At 40.5% G+C, this 23,640-nt stretch overlaps 1 protein-coding gene across 7 annotated transcripts in view; it reads left to right on the forward strand.

Annotated features, from left to right (window-relative positions):
* The window catches only part of LOC120817795 (chemokine-like protein TAFA-5), a 104,745-nt gene that overhangs the window by 65,887 nt on the left and 15,218 nt on the right, over positions 1–23,640 (forward strand). The window lies entirely within an intron of this gene.

Raw genomic sequence — 23,640 nt, forward strand, 5'->3', positions numbered from 1 at the left:
TACCCGAGCGCTGTCCAGAGAGACAAGGACCTGAAAACATTTTCCCGGTGGGGAATCTTGAATGTTGCTTTCTCTTTCTTTTGGCCTTCTTCTCTCTGGCACACAAGCATTTGGTGCATTCTGAAGACGAATGACCATGGGCTCAGACTTGTCAAAGGGAGGGGAGGGGAGGAGAGGGCAGGTAGATGGGGTCAGCAGCCAGAGGTGGCGTTGCTTCTCCTTGAGTGTGCTGGTTTGGAGGCTGCAGCCTGTAAACTGGAGCGGGACACAAAAAACTTATGCCAGCTGAAATCTTGTTCTCCGATATCAAAAATTATTTTAAAAAATGTGCCATTATGGGTTTTTTCGTTTGTTTTTGTATCAGTTTGAATCTAGTATCTGTAATTTAAGAACTTTCTTAGAAGAACTTAATTTCCTAAAGTGTACTGATCAAAATCAGAAATTAGTGTGAATTTTTTTATGACCAGCAACTTCACATGTAAGTTCTTCCCCACCCAAAGTGGTGGGTGTTTTATTTACATCATTAAGAGGGATTCAATGATATTTATATCAAGGCAAAAAACTCAGTTTAGTAATTTTTGTGATTTTTACATTCTAGGATACAAGCAAGTCATTCGACATTCATTCCCTAACACTGCCGTTTCTGCTTTTTGTTTTAATGCAGCAACAACTATTACAAACCTCAGTTTTTTAGATCTCTGCACTCTGAACTGTTAAGTCGAAGCAAAGCAAAAATGTCATTTAAAAAAGGCATTTAATTTCACATTTTTGGAAATATTAATGTGGTGCTCTTCCAGCAGAGTGACTGATATCAAACAGTTTATTTGTGGGTTTATACTCACATAAAAAATGAGCCAGTTTGTATTTTGCAGTACGACAAGCAGAATATAATACAAAGAAAGCCTCTGTTTTTGCTGCATGGTGAAAAAGCTGTGTTTGCATTAGCATAAAAATAATGCAAAGTGTCTCTGGCTTTCATTCTGTGGCAGAGCTACAGTAAGTTTTCCACCCATTAACCTTGCATTATATTGCTTTATAGATCTCCTCCCTGCTGACTTCCTCAGTAATACAAATTCATGTCAGGGTTCTTTCTTTTTCTTTAGTAGCTGTTTCTCCATTAAATAACACATATGTATACACTGAGTGGATAATACTACAGACTTTCACGCAAACCCCATATCAAACACATTGAGGTTAAATGTGTTTCAAAATTCTGTTTGATATATACTTATATCAACATAGAAAAAACATGTAGGTATCCGCTTTGCTGCACCCAATGTTTTTTTTCAATAACGGATAGTTAATTTAGTTAAAGATTCATAAGTAGCATGCTGGATCTGTGTCTGCAGGAGTAATTGCCATTTGCATATATTTACTGCAAATATTGAATATCCCTGGTTGTACTGTACAGCTCGCACAGATGCCATAATGCATTCAGAAGAGCCATTATGCTCGTCCTTAATGAACCGGCAGTATCCACACATCCCTTCTGCCTGGAACCCGTTGCACTCTGCGATCATAAATCCACAGGCACATGGTGATGAAGTGGACCCAGGTGTTCCAAGGTTTGAGAGTTGACGATAACGTCGGGGGTTATTGATGCCCCATTGTCGTGCATCTTTCTCTCTGTGTTTTATTATAATGAATTTGTTTCTAATTACAGAGAGGCCGGGGAAGATATCTTGAAAAGGGCTTGATAAGAATACGTTAATATAATACAAGAAGCAGTTAAGACAGAAATCTGGTTTTACCTAAGCAGTTGTGTGTCAATGGAAAATTTGCTCTGGAGAAAGTGGGAGGTAAATCATTCATAAATAATTCTCGTTGAATTCAGTGCTGATTTAGTGCCAAATAGTTGAGCTGAAGATCAACTCTGCACTAAGTGTTCACGAAGAGTGATGCTGGCTCGGTAGATTGACTTCATATGCTGCGTCTGGCTTTTAAATTAGCCTGCGGGCCCTTGTGTTGAAGTATTACGGAGAGGCATTCTCTGCAAGGGCAGCACACCAATCACTTGGTAAGCCCATCAGTCACCCCAACATCTCGGCCGCATAAATCCTCCACCGCTAATATGTCTCTGCTCAACTGTCACTCATTCCTGCCATGTCTTCTACATCCTCGTGGGAACACACACGCACGCACGCACGCACACACATGCACAACATGGACATGCAGTAAAACTTGAGGAAGAGACAAATTAAATAGCTGTATGAATACATTAACACGGCACCTTCTCTCCTATTTTGCTGTCCTACTCCCCCAAGTATTTCTTGTTCTCTCTTTACATCTTCATCACGGCCACCTCTTCAGTGGTTTAAGGGTAGCGAGGAGGGCAGACGCAACCTTTCGGCTCTGCACGGCGCCGCCGGCCTTCCTGAGCGCCTGCCCGCTGTCTCTCCCCGTTACCCACAGGTCCGCTTGCAGGCGCTGCGGTGGGTGATGGCCCATGCTCTCAGTTGCTGCACCTCGCTGGTCTAATTGGAAGTGAAAAGTTCCTCCGCCGTGAAGGCATGTCCAAGTGGCTATGTCTGCTCCCGGAGCCACGGGCTATCGACAATTAATTAATAATTAGTGCTTCTGCAGACCCCCCTCAGGGCCAAGGATGCAATTTAGAGCAGGAGGACGGCGTCAAGTGAGTCGGTCATCTGATTATTGCTTAAACATTGTGATTGCATGAAGCTTGAACAATTTCTCTATAATATTTCCATTTCTTAATTGTTGTGAAATTTAAAAAAAACTGTCTGTAAATTAATTTATAGAAAGTTCAAAAATATATTTTTACTATTTATTTAAATGACTGTTATATATAAGATGGAAAAGAAAATTAAGAAAGTTGACCGAAAGTCTGAGAATATTTAATCAAACCAATTATATTTCCAGTAACCTCTCTCATACAGGACACATATCACAACTACATATAATTTAGCCTAGATTAATGTAACTAGAAATAAACAGGAAATACTTACTATGTGCCTTTTTCCTTAAATTTAACTCAGGAATTGTAAAAAAGAAGCGAAAATAACATGTGATATGTACTGTAATAAAGACAGTTTTTGTATAATTGTTGTTCTGTGACAGCTTGTGTGTCTACGCTGGATTGTAAAGCGCCTTTTTTACTGAACGTTCTCAATGGACGATCAGGCTTGTTGAGCCAATCATCACTTGAGTCCTCATGCCTTTTGATTCTGGACGGATGGGCTGCCAACGAGGGCTGTGAATGTTCACTTATTCACTCACTCTTTCACAGCTCTGATCCAACCCACATGAGCCCATCTGGCACCGAGAGAGAAAGTGCTCTCCCTCCTTAACCCTCGTCTCTCATGAGGTGCTCATTCCATATGATGAGTGTCGAAGCCCCGCAGCGTACAGTCTCCTCCACTCCCCTGCCACCACTTATCTCCTTTAATCTTTTGATTACAGACACTTTTTTTATTTAAGAGCCAAAAGGAATTAGATCTTCTGGGCCCTTTTTTTCTTTGATGCATATACTATATGGGAGAACGTACATGTGGATGCAGAGGACGCAACGTGACAGGCCGGTAACATGATAATACCGCTAAAGGATCTATGCTAGACTGCCAGGGACGTGAGGGGGAAGTCAATAGGAAATGGGGAGGGGATCTGCACTTGTCTGTATTTTTATTGCGTCAGATCACTAGCAATAACTCGACATAACTGAATTCCCTCAAAGCCCATCGAGCTATTGTAGCTATGGAGGACAGGTTTTTTTTTAAGGCTTTATTTGGCAAAAATTCCATTCAGCATCAGATGAGTCAACAGCTGAATGTCCTGCGGAAAAAGCTGCTATTTCCACATTTACAACAACTGCCTACACAAAGCACAAAAAAAGCACAAAAAACTGAGGGATTTATCAAGAGAAAGTCTGATAATATCTAAAATATTTATACATATATTTGATTCGTTGGAAAACAGGAAAATCGTTGAGTACAGTCTATCACCTTTTACCAATATTGTAAACATACATCATTGGCATGAATTCACGGTATGAGAATTCAAAGACCTTTGCAGACGGCAAAGTTTGCAAATGAATAACAAGTACTTGTAAAAGTACTGCGTGAAGTGTGTGGATAAAAGGCCGATCGGAGGGGCTTACTATATAGAGGGGGGGGGGGGGGGGGGGCTGCATCCGACTGTTGCTTCAAATTCTGGTGTTTGTTTCTACATTTTCCAAATAACTTGCTACACCACCAATTTAAACTCTTCTTTTCTAGCACACATGGATGTGGCCTTAACAATGGTAACAAACAAGCTCAGCTGCATTGTTTTTAGATCTTTTTCTATTTTGTTGCTTGAAACATGAAGGGATGTGTGTGTCTGTGTGATGCCCCAGTAGGATGTAATTTGGTGGACTGTAGATGTAAATAAAACATGTTTGTGATTATTCTTTATCCTTCTCATTAAAGCAGCAGAGGAACAGCTGCACCAGTACACTGGGCAACTAAAGAAGGGAGGCACTCTATTGTGACTGAAATGATAAAATGCATAATTAGGTAGTCAACGTTGTGCTCCATCTCTCGCTCTTCCCTCGCTCTGTCTTGTGCTGATAGGTGCGACTCTTGTGTTTCCGCTACCATTTCCAGAAATGATGTTGCTCATTAATGCAATGAAATTTCAGGGTAGGGTCCTATCTCTTTCTTGCTGCCGCATTTTGTCGCTGGTAATTTGCCTTTATTGCCTGGTAGAGGAGTTTCATCTAAACATGGCTTCATTTAATAATGTATGCGTATTGTCGTTGTGTACTGTTCCAAACCCCACCTGTAATTGCTGTGCAGCTGGGTTCACTCGACCGGATGGATGCACCAGCTGAATGCGAGGACTCTGTGTGGTAGTCGAAAGGGGAAAATAGGCAGAGGAGCAGATGGTCCTGTGGGCTTTGTCTGGATCTGAAAGCCTCTGAAAAATGACTATATATCCAATGAAATTCAGTCAGTTACACGCATTGTTGTTGCAAAATGTCCTAAATATCTATCACACAAGATTATTTTCAGACGGACTTTAATGTAGATTATAGCAGATTTTATTGGCTGTCTCTATTGTGTTTTGTAAACTGATGTTAATAAACAGTTTCTATGACTTCCATGGTGGCTTTAGGTGACTAGCTTGCTCTCTGTACCTGATAGTTTAGAGTTTTTTAAAGTGTTTTAAACTCTAAATGATCTGCGTCCTTGGTCTGCTGAGTAGGTTGAAATGAGAGGAGAAGCCACATGGGGGGCTACTGAATATTCCACTTTGTCCCTGCCATATAAGTTACGTAGGCATTATCTTTTTTCTTGAGAAGGACGGCCGCGCCAGGTGGAATAAGTGTGTGGCTTCTTCGCTCAATCTACTGAAACAGATTATTAAACCATGCTGTAGCTGAATCACCTAGCAGTTGTTATCTATTGTCTCACAAGGTTGGAAATAAATATGAAAATTCAATCTCCATGCAAAAAAAACACAAACAATTTTTGTACCTGCACTGAAACGGACGTGTGGAAAACAAAATGTTTAGTTTAACCCATGTATGGTTTATTTTGTATCGAAACAAAAATGATACAATTCATTCATTCATTCATCAACAGACTTATTGGCCTTGGCTCAATATCTGCGAAGCAAATAAATCAGACCACATTTTCATTCACTGCACACTGTAACCCCCCCAAACGCATTTATTTTACATACATGTTGTTGGGGTCCAGGGGCAAATAAAAGTGTGGAAATTCTAGCTTCTGTGTACCTTCAGTCTTACAAGTATACACCGGGAAACCTGATGGAGGATGTCCTGATGTGAATCAAGGGATGAGACTGGACATGGCTCGGGGACTCAGTGGACACAACACTGCATCTGACATTCGTACAAGCTGGGACGGGCGTTCCTAAAGAGGAAGCTGACTGTCAGGGACAATGAGGAAAAACAAGCCTGCGCTCCCTAATATTAATCGTATGTGCTGTTTATATTGCTTTCTAAATGGGATCAAGCAAACATCTGTTGGGTATTTTGAAATAAGACTGTTTAACGGTGTTCAATTGACACAGCGGGTCGAACAGACCCATAACACTAGCTGAGTAACACAAAATGAACACTATTAATGGGTTCTGAGACCATCAGTGGAGTTACTGGTCCATACTAAATGTAAACTTGCAATATATAACCTCAACAAAATTGAATATTTTATCTAGTGAGCTTTACAGGCGCTGTTGGCTGCTACTTTGTTGCCATTGGATGGTGCCAGTCTGCTTTGAGTCCCAGCTAAGCTAATCGGCTGCTGACTCCAGCTCCATATTTAGAGTACAAACATGAGAATAATCTCCCGTTTCTCACTCTAGTCTTGTCAAAGAAGAGAAACACTCACTCTGATATGCATTTTTGTGTTGTTTGTGTGTGCTTTGGTTTATACATGCCCTGTCTCCTTATCTGTGCTGTGTATTTGAGTGAGTGCGTGTGTACTGTCCTTAAACTCAACTGCACTCACCCTTCGCTCTCATGTAATTGTTTTGCAAAGCCCCACAAGGAGGATTGTGCTCACAGTTGTCTTTGTCCTTGGGTTGGAGCACCACTGCTTTACTTCGCCGGTAATAAAAAAAAAGAAGAAAAAAAAAGAGCCATGCCTTCTGTTAAGTGTGTGTGCCTATGCATGAGTGTGTCCCTCAGTAGGGGACAGACTTTATTACTCCCCTCCCTTCACACTATCCTGTCCACGGGAACCTTTGAATCTCCCTGTTAAAAACTTAATCAATAAAATCAGATGAATGAAGTCAAATTGATTCCTGCCCCCCCTTCCTTCCCCAGCTCCCCTGCTCCCTGTTCAACACCCTGCAATTTTTATAAGAGCCTGTTATGGGAGATCACTTGGCAAAAATAATATTAATATGGTGGTGACAGGCATGTCAACGAAAGATGAATCTCGGATCAAAATAAAGAAAAAGGAATACAAAGTGCGTCTTCCTCACCTAGAGGGGGAATAAATCATATGTGGACTAATGTGGTGTCTCTCTCTCTCTTCTGGATTTAGTTTCCTCTCGTTCTCCGACTCACTTTATCTGATTAGGTGAGCTACAAAGTGTCCTTTTGTATTAATAGTCCGCTCAGAGAGGTGAGTGGGGAAGCAAAGCCATTTACTCTCCATAGGTATCGCAATGTCACTGTGGAGAAATGCAGTGGACGTTATCTCACTTATGTAAGTGGGATGCCTGCATTGGATGCTTCAAGAGTGTGTGTTTCCTGTGGATTCATGTTTACTTGCGTGGTCCACTGGTAACTAGAGCACACACAGAAGAATAAACTACTCACATGCCTGCTGAAGTGCTCCCCTGCTGTAGTGCTGCTGTGAGTAATTCACTGCTTTTTAAAATAATTGAAACCGCACTTTCACTCCAAGCAACAGAGCTGCCATCTTAACAAGGTCAATTTTTTTTCTTTTAGCCTTTGTGTATATTTTAGGAGGGATATTATCTTCAGCACACGCTTTTTGTCTGGAAAGTCAGTTTATGATTATTCTCCTTTTGCCTACAAACAGAGGTTTCAAACTCATTTCAGGTGTGGGCCAGATACTGCCCACTTTGATCAAAAGTGGGCCAGGCCATCAAAATCATAGGGAGGGGTGGCGTGTCATGGGGGACTCAACTCCTGCCTTAAAGCTAATTAACGAAACGATTTACGAGCTAATTAGCGCTACCAAGTTATCCGCCCATGCGTGATGCAATGGCAGGCGATATACTGGCACTGCCTTGGCAATCGATCTATCGGGCACCCCTGCATTAGAAACTCCCATAATCCGAAATGGAAAAAACTATTGCTACTTTTAGCAGCTCAACTAGTAAATATAGCAAGTTGATTTTTGAAAATAAGTTTTACAGGAATGCAAACCAAAGGAAAAGTAGAATATGCTAAATTTAGAGGGGATTTTAAGCAGAGTAAATAAATCAGTAAATAAATAAAATAGCCAGAATGGATTCGATAATATGTCTATAATACACGCGTGAAACATGAGTACACAGCAAAGAATTAACGAAAAAAGCAATGGTTCACACGGCAATCAATGTTATTAGCCTAAAGCTGGATTTACTGGTTTTCGCGTTGTCATCAATAAATCATTGTAAAATATATAAATATGATTTGCTTGCTCAGTAGAGTAGCAATAATTAAAGGCTAACTGGCAAAACTAAACTCATGTGGTTTGGTCTAGAGCTTCAATTTAAATGTATTAATTGGTAGATTAATTGATAATTGACCTTAATGTATGGTAAGTACTGGTAGAGAGAAAAATAAATATGGCTAAGTGACTTTAAATAATCTGAATAAAATGTATTTTCTTCCTTCCATCGTTTTCTCTAAAGATCGTGCAAAGGCATAGTGCCGTATCACCATTCATTAGGTATTATGTAAATTCTTAATCAGTCAAGTATGAAATAATACATTTTGATATATGAAACCATTATTCTCAATTTCTCTCCTCTGCTGTTACAGTATTAACAAAGCAACTTTCCTGCACACATTCACTTGCACACGCTTGCCAATTTGTTTCCAATTTGTTCCCTTTTGTCGCAAGTAAGTAATCCAGTAAATGCAGTAATCCACATGATTGGCCATGTCTATCTGCACGGGTCTGATTAATTCCATCGTCTCATTTCAGTTGTCCATCTTGATATTAGTGTGGATTAAAGATCTCCAGACATCCATCTGAACATGGAGATAAGCCAATACGTGCAAACTAGAGAGGAAACAGCTATGCGGCTTTGCAAGGACAGACCGGACACTTAAAGGAGAGGCTAATGCAAGGAAAAGGACAATGTGAGGGTATGTGTTTGTCATAGCAATTACCTGGATGCCAAAAGTGACCTCCTGTAGATGAAACACCGCAGGCTTTATGTGAGGCAGATTCTGAGCAATAATGCCTACAACTTTTGTAACTTATTTTGTGTCTACTCGCAAACACAAGCTAAAAAGTTCAGTTACATCAAAACCAGTGGGCTAATAATTGTGTGAATTCTATTAGCATTTTAAATCTTCCAAAAAAGTTCAGGCAAGCACTCTAAGGAAAAGTATTTCGGGAGGAGCACAATTGAGAATTTCCGGTTCGTCCCCTGTTGTCAACCACATTCCATCTATGAAGACTGAATTAACACATGGAGACATAGCTGGGTTTAAACACAACTGTCCCCCGAGAAGTAATTGTACAGAATCTAAAAAAGGCAATCATGAATGATTCATTGTTACCCCACTTGCATAAACATTTAAACTGTCACGAGACAATATACATTAAAACTGACCTTGGATAACACCCAAGGTTACAAGGTCGTGAGCCAAACTTTTGAAACAAGTTTTCTCTGAACCCGTGAAATACAACAACTGCTTCCTTTTCCCCCTGAAAAGCGGATAAACGGTGGTGTGAGGGGACCAGGCTAGACTGATTTGAGGGCGCATAGGCCACGTCCCGATTGATGGATGAAGGAGGAAGAAGTAAAGCCTCACATCAGGTCGTTGTGTTTCATGCAGGCAAGCAAACCTTTCTCCCCACAAACCCCGCTGAGTCTTAACTTAGGTCACAAGTTTGGTCCCAACAACAACACTTTGTGTGAGCACGTACTGTGGACACAGCCCTTTAAACGCCACGCTTGTTGAAATGTGTTGTGTACCCAAAGTTGTGTAAGTTTTTATAAATACTGTAATTATATTATCTTTTTACAGAAGATTCTATGGTGTGATTAGTAATCCATAGTCTGTATAAGAGCACCTTTTTAATGCGACAATTATGCACAAAAAGTGGATAGATGAATGATAAAACATTGAAAAACATCGATACAACAAAAGCCTGACGTTCCATTTTTATTGTTGAGCAAATATGCCGAGGTGAAAATTGTCTAGTTGCTTGAAATATTCCTTTGCCTTTTGTTTTTTCCTCAAACCGCAGCATCAAGCATTCCAATAAGCTCTGAAAAAAGCCATTTCCACAGATACTATACTTTATACTGTAAACGCCTGAAAAATGAATCACGCTCACAAATCAGCTGTCAACCTTAAGAGCTACAAGGCAGCACAGACAAAGTATTCACGACGCCTTATGCAATTAGAACACGGATCAATAACTCTTGCATCTCCTCTTATCCAACCGTACCATTCTACAACTACAAGTAACATTACCCGTAGAGAATGCCAACGTCTACACACACATTCTGGAAAAATCTCCATTTCACACATCCACTAGGTCAGGACACGCTTAATATGATTTGAACATAAATTAAACACCAAACAAGAATGAAAAAAGAACAGCAATACACTCACAGAAACAAATATGTATATATTACTACATGGAGTCCAGCTGTGTAGGAAGGAGCAAATGAGTCAGACAATTGCCCTACCCTTTCATCATCGGCACTAATTACTCTCATTAATATTAACGAGCTTATTTGCATGCCGACAGAATGTATCGCAGTAATGAGCCACGTATGCATGTTGGAGGCGGCAGCAGAGAGGATGAGAGATGAAGGTCACAGAAACTAAAACCAAATAAACGAATTTCTGTAGGAGTACACACTTCCCTTAGTCTGTCCATTCCTTCGGTGTTTTGTATAATCATTTTAATGTTTCGTTTTTTATTTAATTGCTGATTCTGCAATATGTTTATATGAATTTATTTGGAAAAAAGAGAGGCAAACTGAACTAATGATCTCCGAAGCAAAATGAAAGCGGTTCATTCAATGTTGTGTGTTTAGTTAAACTTTGGTGAACTTTGACAAACTGTCTTTACAGTGCGAATCTACGAGGGGACAGAGAGCCCGAGGGACCAAAATGGATAAGTAGCTGCGTTGATCCATTCACTATTGTTATTTAACATTTGCTGTCCAACTAGAAGCTGTGAAAGGACACGATGGTGCAAATGCACTGTTTGAGAAAACTACTTTTGAGGCTAAAACTAATGAGTTTAAACTGGGGAGCTTTATTTTTCTTAACAGAACGCCACGTCAAGGTTTAAAAAATTTGCTTTGAGAAGAAAACAAAAATAACGGTAAGCTACGGGATGGATAAACTAGCCCTGCAAGTAATAACGCTTTCATCGGCCTTCCAGCCATTTGTCAAACTAGTTGTTGACATGTTTGTGTCCTGTGTGAAACCAAAAAGGAATTGCAGACTTATGTGTGCATCTTGACCATATACATCTATTTTTCTCTGTATCTTTCCGTCTCTCTCGCTCTCTCTCTCTCACACAGTCAAATCTCTCTCTCCCTCCATTTGTATACGTCTGGCTTCTGGTGTCCTGCTCCCCGAGGGCTCTCTGTTACTCTTCATATTGACTTTGTCGCGTCTCTGGAGAGGATCTCGCCTCCCAGAGGAATCCCGCGTTTACATGTTCTATGCAAGGAGCAAATTCAGAATCACGCACACAAGGTGAATTGTACATTCCTGATGGATTCAATATCAACATCTTTTTTCGCAAGGGGGGGGCTTATCGGCGTTATTAGAGTATTGACATCTACGATTATCATTGCCTTTGTAGTATGGTGTTCATTTTAGGACATCCTCAGATGTCAGACTCCTGTGAGATATTTCAAGTTATGTTCAGTTAATCAATAAACAAACCATTGTTGGCTTTCGCATTTAAAAGCCTTTTGTTTAGGCAATTTCCTCCGAGTGGTTTATTATCTATTATTAGCTATATTTCATCTACAATTCTAACTGCACTTGACCTTATGTAGCTACAGGTACACTTTTTTAATGGGACTCAATATGTTTCAGAAAAGGTGGTCCAATAATACTACAATTATCCCCTCTTTCCTCTTTTAAATACTAATGATTTAATAGACACATCATTTCACTTTAGATAATTTTATTCTCCTGGGTTGGATATATCTCTTTAAATGCAACCCCTAATGAAATCATTAAAATGCGTTAATGTATATATTTAGACATGCATTGCTAAAACTATAAAATGCCATTCCTGTTTGTGTAGTGTAGACATCTTCATATTACTCTCATGAGGATGATCATGATTTAATGATATATATATATATATATATATATATATATATAAAATTAAAGCCATACGTGTTATTAGTATTGTTCATACTAACTTGTCAGAAGTACTTTACAGTGCTGCCCAAAAAATGGCCCAATGGCGAAGAAAAATACACTGAAGGAATTTCTCAGAAAAACAATGATTACAATAGGGTTGTGTTTCATGACAATATTTACAATTATAATAAGACAGAAGGGCTTAGTGATCACAAATACCCGTCCCTGCAAGCTGGCATGACAGCTACAGTAAGCAAGTGCTGAGGACAGAGTAAGGAGTGGACTGTCATTTATTTTTACAGGTATGTAACGAATTCCTCCTGGATGGAGAGTTTACGCGGCAAGTACAATTACTCAAGTAACTAAGCAGATGAGAGAGAAAAGATATCCACCTCAGGAGTTGTAATAAAAGTTGCCGGGCCTTAGGAAAAGAGGGAACGAAAGGAGGGAAGGAAGCGAGAGACACACCGAGCCTCCCTTGTACCTACATTCTCCCATGGTGCCGAGTTGTTTGGCTGCCTTTAAATTTGTCCAGGGACAAGGTATAATCCACCTGCCAGTCCCGTTCAGCATCAGCAGCACTCTGGCAGGAACATTCTGCCCCCCACTTAAACACAAAATACCATCAGTGCGGAACAGTAGAACCCATTCTCCTCTCCGCTCTTTCTCCTCCTCCTCCTCCTCCTCCTCTCTGGATTACAAATGCATCACAGGGAAGCAACGTGGGTGGTGTGGAGAGACAGGAGAAGGAGAAAAACAACGGAAAACGGATAGAAAGAGGCTTTCGAGGCAAAGCGAATATTAGTGACAGCGGAAAAGAAATGAACAAGGAAAGGACATAAAACGGAGAGAAAGAGATGATTAAGAAAAAAAAATGCTGGCTTGCAGGGGGGGGGCCGGGAGAGAGTTGAGATTGATTGGTTCATTTGGTTTGGAAAAGTGGATCCCCACCCAAAAAAACGGGTTTCCTTCCAAACCAAATGACGAATGAGCAATTGATTTGTTGGTTACAATCTCGGGTGCACAATGCCCCCCCACATGATGGCCCTCATAATGGCCGGGTCCTCCTCCCCTTACGGGTCCTCCTCCCCCCTTACCATTGGCCCCAGGCGCTAACTGACCGCTATCCTGGCCTCAGGACGCCCACCGCAGTGCTCTTTGTGGAGCCCTGTAGTTATGTCAAGCACTCAGACGCGCTGCTTCGCGGGAAATGACAAACAAACGGAGCTCTGATAGGAACTTCCCCAGTGAAAAATACATCGAAAGGAGCTACTGTAGGTAATAGCCCCTCTTCCCCTCCTCGGCGAAACAATCGACCTAGCCTTACGCTCTGCAAACGTTTTGCCATTTTCAGCGCACGCAAGGAAGATGTATGGATCACAACATGCCGAATGTCCGCCTGTCGGCTCCGTCCAAGCGCGGCACAGTTTTAGATGGACGCGGATGGTGGATCTACTGTAAAGGTGTCAGACAATCAACGGCACAGCCTCGGGCAATCTTCCTGTGCCGGGACTCGCAACAAGCCGGAGGTTACTGGTCCCCCGACCTTTTGCTATTGATCCTCACTGATCCTTGGAAATGCCAAGGTTAAAAACTCCAAGGCGCAGCTACACCTGCTGAATACAGTGGCCACACGCAAACATGCAAAGGCAAAACAAACACAAACAAAAAGAGGAACAAAAGAGGGGTTTTTTTCACCTAAATTGATTATGAAATGTAATTATAAGACAACATTAGTGTGTGTTGAGTACATCTAATTACTATAGTTATTGGTGTATTGCATGCTGTCTGTGGGTATAAAATTATTCATAAGCTTGGTAATCATCCGTCTATTCTTCCGTGTCTTTATAACAGTTCATTACCATCAATGGGCTCCTGCGAAGGAGATTACTTTATTGCCTGTTTTACAGAGGGCCGTGTGAAATAGTCTTGTTTTGTATGTAGCTGTCTTATTATGTTATTACATGGAACAATTAGCTGAACCAAAGGTGATGTGTTAGGTTACATTTGGGACATCACAACAACAAATATGTAACGGTGAATGATGTGTTCAGACTATTTAATTAGGTAGAAGTAAAACAATGTAGAAACTACTCCGTTGCAAGTCGCCTGTTCAAAAGGATTTTTCAGCTACTGGTTAAACCTTAGCTCGACCCCCCTGACGACTGCCTAAAATCTCTAGGGTTGCAAGATGATTAATGAGAGTGGATACAAGGTCCTTCTATGTACATTTTTTTTTTCTCCTACATCAACATTTTTGGGGCATCCACCCCAATGTCAACGATTTCTCAAGTCATGTCAACGATTCCTTTAGAAATGTGAAAGGTAACGTGGCAATATCATGCCTTTGAGAATAAAGGCAAGTAATAGAAAAAAAATGACATCAGCCTATGCTAACGCATACTACCATTATATGATATACAAATACAAGACAATATCTGGGGTCATATCACAGCATTGACACATATGAATATCTTATTGCCCAGCCGTACGTTAAACCACTGCTATCCTTTTTGTTCGACGCCACAGAGGAAACGTTCCTGTTCGTTACCTGCAGGACAAAGACAACGTCATGCGTATGAGGTAAAAAAAATCCATCAAATTCGGGAGAGAGGAAAGTTCTAAAGTTAATCTAAACTTGGCAGTGTTTTACAGAAAGAAAAAAAAGATAGAATCAAAAGTAAAGACAGATTGGCCAGATTTTGATCTGTAATTCAGCACTTTTCTGCCACGCAGCAGGTGCAGGAATTGTGTAGGAGTGAGAACCAGATTGCTTCATGATGCGGCTGCAATGCCAGGATGGGAGGAAATGACATCAGACATCACTGCAGAGGTGCTGCGATTAGGAAGTGAAGAAGAGAGGAGCAAGGGATAGCAAGTAATGGGACATGTATTGGGGGGGGGGGGACTGGAGGATGGATACAGAGTTCAACCAAGCAGTACTCTAAATACATAACTAATGTTCCTTGCGGTGCAACTAGAGTCCCGGCTCATTTATTGTCTCAATAAAGCTTGTCTGACGGCCTCTGCTTTGGGTATCAGTCACAGAGCCGCCTTAACTGGGTCAAGACCGTTGGGGTGGGGATGGAGAGGGAGAGAGGGGGGGAGTCAGCTCAACCTCCCTCGCTTTCTCTCTCTGTCTTCAGAGCAGCGGTGGAGGCAGAAAGCACAGCTGGGGCCCCGCTATCTCTCACACTTGATGTAGAAAGGTCTTGGAAATTCAGAGTACCAGCACAAATGTATTTGGACCTTTTTATCCTTTGAAATGTACACACGCTTCCGAATGAAGATGTTCCCAACTTCAAAACTTTCTGTATATTTTAACAGTTGGCTCAGTTGTACGTTCAGAGGGACGCATGGTGAGACACTTTAATTACATGCCACAGTAATTATCTTCCTCGTCCTTAAATGAATAAATATAACTATAAGCAAGTATTTTTCTCTGATTTATTCCATGCGAGCATATATCACAAAAGAGGGAATGGAAAAAAAAGGTGCAATTTTGAAAGTACTTAGAATTACAAAGCCTTATTTGTCTTTGGTATAAGAGGAAGAAAATGTCCCCTAAAAATGAACTGAATAATCTAAACAGTACACTCAGAGGCAGCGTTAAATCAAACAACAGCACCTTGAGCGCTGTGGAAATGTATTTTTTTTTTTATACACAGTGAGTTAGAAATGATGAGAGATAGTACAGCATCCTTTAGAAAATACAAAAGAAATACAACTACTATATAACTTCCAACTACCAGTACATGCATTCAATGGAGCATGCGTTTGTCCCCAATAGTCAATATTTCAGCAAAAGAAATATAAAAAAATCATGTCTAATGACTATAATGTAAACCGAAACTAAAATTCACCAACATTCTATGAATAACGTTCAAGAGGTGCAAACAAGCAAAAGTACATGAAACATTATTTTTATTGCATTACATTTTGCATAATGAGCTTACGATTCATTGCTGCTGCTGTTTTTTTTCAAATCCTGTTCAGCCTGAACTTCTTCTGAAAAAACAATAAAGTCGAGAAGTGCTGTTAATCAAATCATCACATATTGCTTTACTTTTTTATTTGTATGTCTTTCTTTAATGACTAAATTACCATACACCATAGCAGCTGATCAGTAAATTAGTTCTTAGCTGGTGGCAAATAAGAAGCAAAAATGAAAGAACCTGAAAGCAGAGAACTTTGCGGAGCCTCTAGCAGCTCGTCCCTGCTCACACAAGCCTGCAGTCAGAGAGAGCTGACACCTCGAGCTTCAGGCAGAGTGGGAAGCTTTAAAAGTTGTTTGGGATAGCTATAATGAATATGTTTTCTACATTTTTTTTTTTGTGCATTTAGCTGACTATTTCCAAATAACTTTGTTTTTGGCCAAATGCAATGCAATTTGACCAAACCGTGAAGGCGTAATATGCACAGAGTGTACACTGTTTGTAGACCCAGCATTCAAAGACCCCTCCTCCCCCCTGGCCCAATGACAATAGAAGTGCACGTACCGAAAGTGAAAGCTAACCACATATTCACTCTCGTCTTGGATCGAGCTTTGTCTGCTTGGAATTTTGCCCTGCAATTTTTTCAGGGCCGCTTCCGCCAGATTCGTAAGTTCATTTTGGATGCTTGCTCGGGCACGCATGACGGCTCCACAGCCATTGCCGAAAGGCTGACGGCCAGAAACTCGCACACAGTAAATAAAGAAAATTTAAATAAAAAACAGGCAGAAGGCTTATTCCCTGCAGATAGAACCACCACCACACACGTCCTGTTGATCTTGGTAGAATTGTGATGATCGAGACAGATTTTCTTTGTTAGTTTCAAGTCTGTACTTTGGTTTGTAAGGAAATCCTAAAAAACGTAACTAAAACATTAGAATGTATTACATGGGAGAGGGTTCAAAAAGGGTTGTGAATGCTTCTTCTTGCTGAAGGGAGGGTAGTCTTTTCTAGACGGGTCTTTTAACTTTTTTTAATATTCTACGGTGTTTGGGTATATAACTACCAACAGAAGGGAATAGCTCAATGCTATAATAGATGTAGCGGGTAGAGGGTGTCACTTTGAGTGACGGTTTAAGAGAAGGCTCTAAAAACAATTCTTTAGTGGGTGTTTTGGTACATGGTATTTGCATTTTGTTTCTGCAAATGGCATAGTTCTTCAACCCTCTAAACTGCATGTCCATATGCTCAGACTACAGTCACGTATGGACGTGGATACATGAACAGGGACAGTGCACACATGTAAACATTACTCACGAAACGAAAAGACAGGAAAATAAAAAGCACTAACCAGATTTAAGTGAAACCGAATAGTCCTTTAGAAAAGCTTTCTTACAAATAACAGCAATGATTATGCTCTTATCTGCTTTGGGAACTGTACAGAGTTTAATTATCATTCACGCTGTAGTGCTGTTTTGCTAAATGGAGCAAAAGGAAAATAAACAGATTTATGGGGAGCTCTGCCAAGTAAAAGGTTATGCATAATTTAAAGCGGATTAGTTTGGATGTAGAGGTCAATAAGGCTAAATAGACAAGAATCATCAACATCCAGGAAGGAAAAGGGGTGTCTTGAGGGTCCGGGCCTCACTAGCTGTTCAAACAAATTTTTAAGACACAGTGTGGCTCACTCACATGCATCCAGGAGCATGCATTTATTTACATTAACACACTTGTACACACACAAACGTATTCATACGTCTGTAGGCACATGAGCGGTTAACGGGAGGCATTGAATATAAACAAATTATATCAGTTTGTTTATTTCTGTCTGCAGCCTGAAGGCATTGTTGTACTTTAATCTAACTATGTCACTGTGTCATTTATCATCAACTTCAACGTAGCCACCTTCATTACTGTTTGCCCCATCACAATTGCAACTGTCATCATAACCCATCACAGCAACACACTATTGTGCGGCCGTCCATTTGACAAAATCCCTCGCTCCTTGCTTTGTTTACGACTTGTTCACCCAGCTGCTGATAATGGCAGTATAAGCAAACAGCATTGTTTGGTTGTGGGGGTTTTCTTGCTTGTTTTTAGTGGCCTTTGTCTAATAGCAGTTCAGTGTTGGCACATCAAGCGAAGCTGTAGGTCATCAAGAGGTTGAGATAAAAAAAAACAACTGAAAATAGAATTTAAATGGTGATTGGCAGTATTTTTCCACTTTTTTTTTGCAATACATTTTGCGTGGCGTGTGTAACTGAAAAAAACCTTTTTGTAATATCTCAAGTTTTAAAGGGAATCCCATTTTGTCTTTGATACCTGACATCACGGGCGGTATGACCAAATATGGACATCACAGTAGCCTACGGTAACCGCTCGTTGGCTAACTCACTCGCAACTGGCCAGCGAGTTAGCTTATTAGCGTGTTACCGGTTGTGGCCGCTAGTGTTGCCGCTGGATGATCAAATTTACATTGTATTTTTCAAAACTAAAAACCTCCAAACAGACACAGCTCGTCCCTTGGGCACAAGTTGTGTTGGTGCATCTCTGGTCTTCTGTTGTTCCTCCTGCATCGCTCTTTTCCGTGTTTTCATGTTGCGACGGAGTATCGTCTTGTTGTGATTATCAGTGTTACAAATTGTTTATGTGTCACAAATTGTTGTGATGTGGTGTTTTACCCCGTTAAGGAGCGTTAATTGGGGGTTATTAATTGTCGTTATAATCATGAGTCGATCTCAATACACGTAGGACAAGTTCAGTGGCCTGAACATTTTAAACCGGTATACCGTCCAGCCCAAGTATGGCTGTGAATGATGTATATGTTTGCCTGTGTGTTTCACAGAAATTATAAGACTACCTCAGTATGTATAAATGTCTGCTTTGTGTATTGAAGTTTTCCCGCTTTTCAAGTTTTTCCACACTACTCTGCTGACTGAATCTGAGAATTTATTTAGGGACAATTGTCTTGTCTGACTTTTTTTAACTCTTGAGGCATACATGTATTGGTGGGTATTATGTTGGTTTCTGATCCCTTAAACTGTCTTATTTTGGTTTCTCTATACAATCTGTTTATTAATGAAAACTTATTAAATGTAATTTGTAAATATTTCTTCCAGGAGTCAGGGGTTTACCATTCACTGGTGATGAGCTGGTGTCTCTCTAGGCACTAGTGTTAAACGATCTCTTTCCTGCAGACTCCTGTTTGCGTTGACATTTCCGGCTCTGGCTTACAGTGCCTTTGGGCTCTCTTTCTTTGTGTTTGTGTGTGTCTGGTGGACACACGTGCATGCCTGTGTGTACGTCCACATATCAGGGGTTGCTGCTGGCGTTCACCTGTGAGGAAATGTCAGAGCACATCTGCGACTGAACGATATCAGCAGTACCTAGTTGCCTGTACACAGACACATAGGGAAAATAATCCCACTGCAACCGCACACCACAAAACCCGCCAGTTATGCACCACAATAACACCAAGCATACATATGGAAAAATAGAGGCATTGCTATTGGAGGCAGCAATATGGCAAATTAACTTCATTGCAGAGTTTATAACATGCGTGAGAGCAAAGGGAGACTGATTTTGGTAAAGTCTCAGGTTTTTCATAATAAAATGATTATATATTAATCAATATGTACGCATTCAAAATATTACAATTGGAGAAAAGAACTCTGAAAAGTCTTAAGGGTTTGTGATTGAAGATGCCTAGGAGGAACCCCTATAGTCATTCCCACGTTGGGCTAATCGTATGCAGTGAGAGGAAAAAACATGCAGATTATTTTATGCCGCATGATTTTTTTTAATGTTTGAATATTTCTGCATAATGGAGTCCGTAAACAGTCTTGGAATTGAATAAATTGGGTATGACTGGAAGGCCGATACATCTTGTTTAAGATGGGATGATGTTTGTCCCAATAGCAGCTATCTCATTGATGTGACACATTTTTAAAAACCCGACAATGCTGTATAAAATGACTGTTGTTACCTTTAGGTTATAATCAGAGCCTCGTGAAACTGTAAAGTCACTAACTATCTGAATACTTTTCACAACAAAAGTAGTTGCAATCGCCAACGATTTTCATACCAACGCAGAATTTCAGTGTATTGGTCTTGTGAAAGTGATATTTGGAAACAATTTGTAGCATTTCTTGATTGATGTAATAGTTAAATTCATCACAAAATGTGTGTTGCTAATTACATCAAAACAGTAAGGAACAGAGGAAAATAATGAAAGACACATAGAGAGTAATAATGTCTATAAAATGAACCCAGTTACCGGTGAAAGATCATTTAGCCCATCAAACAGTTTAGAGAATGCATTCTTTTTTGGGGGAATATTCGAGCACCTGTTTACCTTTTCTTTATATATTCAAAAGGTTTGAAATAGCATAGATAAAGGAGGCACACTATCCATACACTCAACTATTCATAACCTCAGAAGTGACAAACATGGTGGAAAAAGATCATCAGGTGATTCTTTCTTATGCACACACACACAACTTGAAACACCCACACAAGCCCACGTGCATAGTGTGTGCACAGGCTGAGGTCTGGAAATGTCAGTCAGCATGCCATCTCATTATTTCTGCCGCTTAAAGTTTCATGAGTGCAGAGGAGCTATTTGGGACACAAATTCACTAAAGCAAAAAAAGACTCAGGCTTTTTAAAAAGGGCCTTGACAGCTTTTAGCGTGCAGATACTCATCAAGGGCGCCAAACGGGTGGAATAATCTTATGAAAATCAGGCAACGCAATAGATTGGAAAGGAACAAGCATGAGAAGGCAAAAGAGAGATGGAGAAAGAAACACCAGAGGAGGGGAGCGCGAGATGAAGAGTGGAAAGGAAAGAGTAGAAATAGAGGGCAGGCAGGAAAAGTGTGGCTGTGAGGGAGGGTGGGATCAGGGAAAACAAGACAACGGAAAATTAGCGGCGATGAGCTGAGGGGGAAGAGAGAGCTGCGGGCTAATTACAAATCACAAGGATTTATTTCTTTGCATTCAAGGTTTTTCCTCTCACATTCATCCAAGTCTCTTCCTAATTCCTGCCAGGCACAACTTAGGTTCAGGGAACATAACTTACCATGGCCACCACAGTACAGTTAATTATCTGGATAAATCCATTGTAATAGGAGACATGGGAGGGTATTTCTGTGATTAAAGCAATTCTTTGATTGTTAATGGCACTGATTTTAGCTTTTTCAAGCTGCCTTTTGTTGACTTTGCTGCCTGACATGTCCGCAGAGAGACTATTCTGTGTGTCTGTGTCTCTGAGGGAGTGTTTCATGTACAGTTCAAATGTATATTGTCTGCATTTGGGTTAGTTAGCAGGCATCTCTTTTACCAACAATCTGAATTAAGTGCCATGCCAGTGGCTGTCCGTGTTTGTGCTACCGGGAAATGTGCGCGCTAGTAGCAGGAACAACTACTTAGGGGGACAATTCTTCCATATTCAAAGTACTCATTTGTGAAACCAAGACACAGTCAATTTGTTAAAAGGCTTTGAATTGTCATTACTGAGCGGTAGGAAAGCATGTTGACGCATTACACAGGCGTAGGTGGGACTGAAGTGTCAGCGAATTGACAAACAGCGCAAAGAAAATACATGTGAATGCTAATGGCTTTCAGTTTCGTGCGTCAGTGAGAGCTTCATTTTGCAACCCTCCCGTTGTCATGAATAAAGAGTTTATGTTGATTTGCTTCTGTGCGACGGCGGTTTAAACCTCGCAGAGAATCACACGGGCACACACTGTTGTCGACCACCACAATGACTTGAGTGACATAAATACAACACTGCAGGAATCCCGTAGTCGTCGATGAAATAAACGAATAAAGCGACAATAAGTGTTTGCACAAATATGTCCGACCAATGCTGTCCTTCACACACTGCTGACCGGCTACCTGCAAAAGCCGTATCTGATCTGTACAGCTTTGAATCATCTCCGCACATATTCGTATCTTAGCACCATCTTGTGAAGAGCATCGTAACTGCATTCATTACACCAGATCTGCTCTGCCTTTCGGTGTACTTTCTCTCTTTCGTCCCTACTATCTGCCCTGCCTGCAACTTATTTCTCTCTCTCTCTCTCACACATCGTTCTCCTGCTGTCTCGGGCTCGGCATAGCATTAGGCAGAATTTATTAGGCCAAGATGCTGGCTGTTGACATGAGTGTGATCTACCATTTGCTGGGAAGATAAGTGTCCCATGGAGGGTGTAATAATGTTCTCCCCTCTCTACGCCTTATCTCCTGCTGATGAAACCAAGACTGATACCTTCCCATACACGCAGCATCAAACCCGTACGTGTGGTTATTTTGGTCCACGCCTGCCTGTGCTCACTGGTGTGTTAGCGCTTGGCTGCCTGCATTTGTGGGTGCAGATTTAAGGGATATTTTTCATCCACAATGACCTTGAATCTTATAAGTTTCAACATGAGCCAGTGGCCTCACACCAGCACATCAGTAATACGCTCGAATGGAAGCAGATAGCGTCACTATTAGAAGATGGTGGCAGGAGATGAGTTAAGTGAGGGTGACTCAAATCCAAATGGGATAAAAAAGGACTGCTTTAACTTGGCTTTCCTGTTTCTGGTTACTAATATGGTAAATCACAGAAGTTGTTACCTGTTGGCAGAAGAGTAATTGTATCATCGATACAGTTTACAGAGAAATGGTCATTTGTAACCTTGCAACAAATTGTGTCTTCTTTTGAAGCTTTTTTTTATGTTACACACAAGTGGTTATAAACTTTATCTAAGAACCACCATGGCTGAATACTAAATACCCACTACGCCAAAATATTGTTAAATAAACGGCTTTTATTTGTCACTTGAGCAGTTTCCTCTAATGGCCTTATTCAGCCATTTCATTTAACCTTAATTTATTTGAAATGAGTTTGAGGATATATTGAGCATAAAGATCGCAAAAAAAAAAGTTGATTTAGCTGCAATGGTTTGAGAAGTTTCTTTTGAGAAGATTTTGATTGACTCATTTGACTGTGAATCTGGGTCCTTGGACCGCTTTGTAACTTCTCTAAATCCAAACAACAACAGCTTATCATGTCTACAAAGTGCGATTTTGAAGCAAACTTTCAAGGTCTCAGGCTTTAGTATTTGATACCTAAAAGACGTAGGTATTTTGTAAGCTGTCAGTAGCAATAATCAACTCATATTGTTGTCATGGCTAACATGTTTGCAAACCAGTTCCTGTTAACACTTGGAGCAGATACGGTGCAATGTGAGCATTCACATGGGGCTATTTTTTGGGACATCAAACGTCTAAACGTTAATAGTCCGATATCCGCTCTGTTTTTGTCTTTACCCACTGCTTAGGAAACCATGTGGCTCTTAAACTGTGTTCATCAGCTAATCCATAACTTTATTGACTACTGTTTACGGCCGTGTGTTTAATTGAGCCTTGTTGATGAAAGCAGTTGCCTGGTGCCACTGAAAATGACAATTTAAAAAGTTGCGTCAGGTGGGGAGCTAAATATACTAACATTTTCCTTATGTGGTCGAAGTGCAAAGTTGGGATATAAGTATTTGTGGGGTTCACAACAAAGAACATCCTTTCCCACCACTCAGTATTTCATTCCGAAAATAACATTGATATGACTACCCACTTATTATGTATGTATGTATTTATGTATGCAGGTGTTTTAGTAATAGTTAGTAGGCTACTATGGTAAAAATAAATTGCATTC

The sequence above is a fragment of the Gasterosteus aculeatus genome, chromosome 4, assembly GCF_964276395.1.
Source record: "Gasterosteus aculeatus chromosome 4, fGasAcu3.hap1.1, whole genome shotgun sequence".
NCBI lineage: Eukaryota > Metazoa > Chordata > Actinopteri > Perciformes > Gasterosteidae > Gasterosteus > Gasterosteus aculeatus.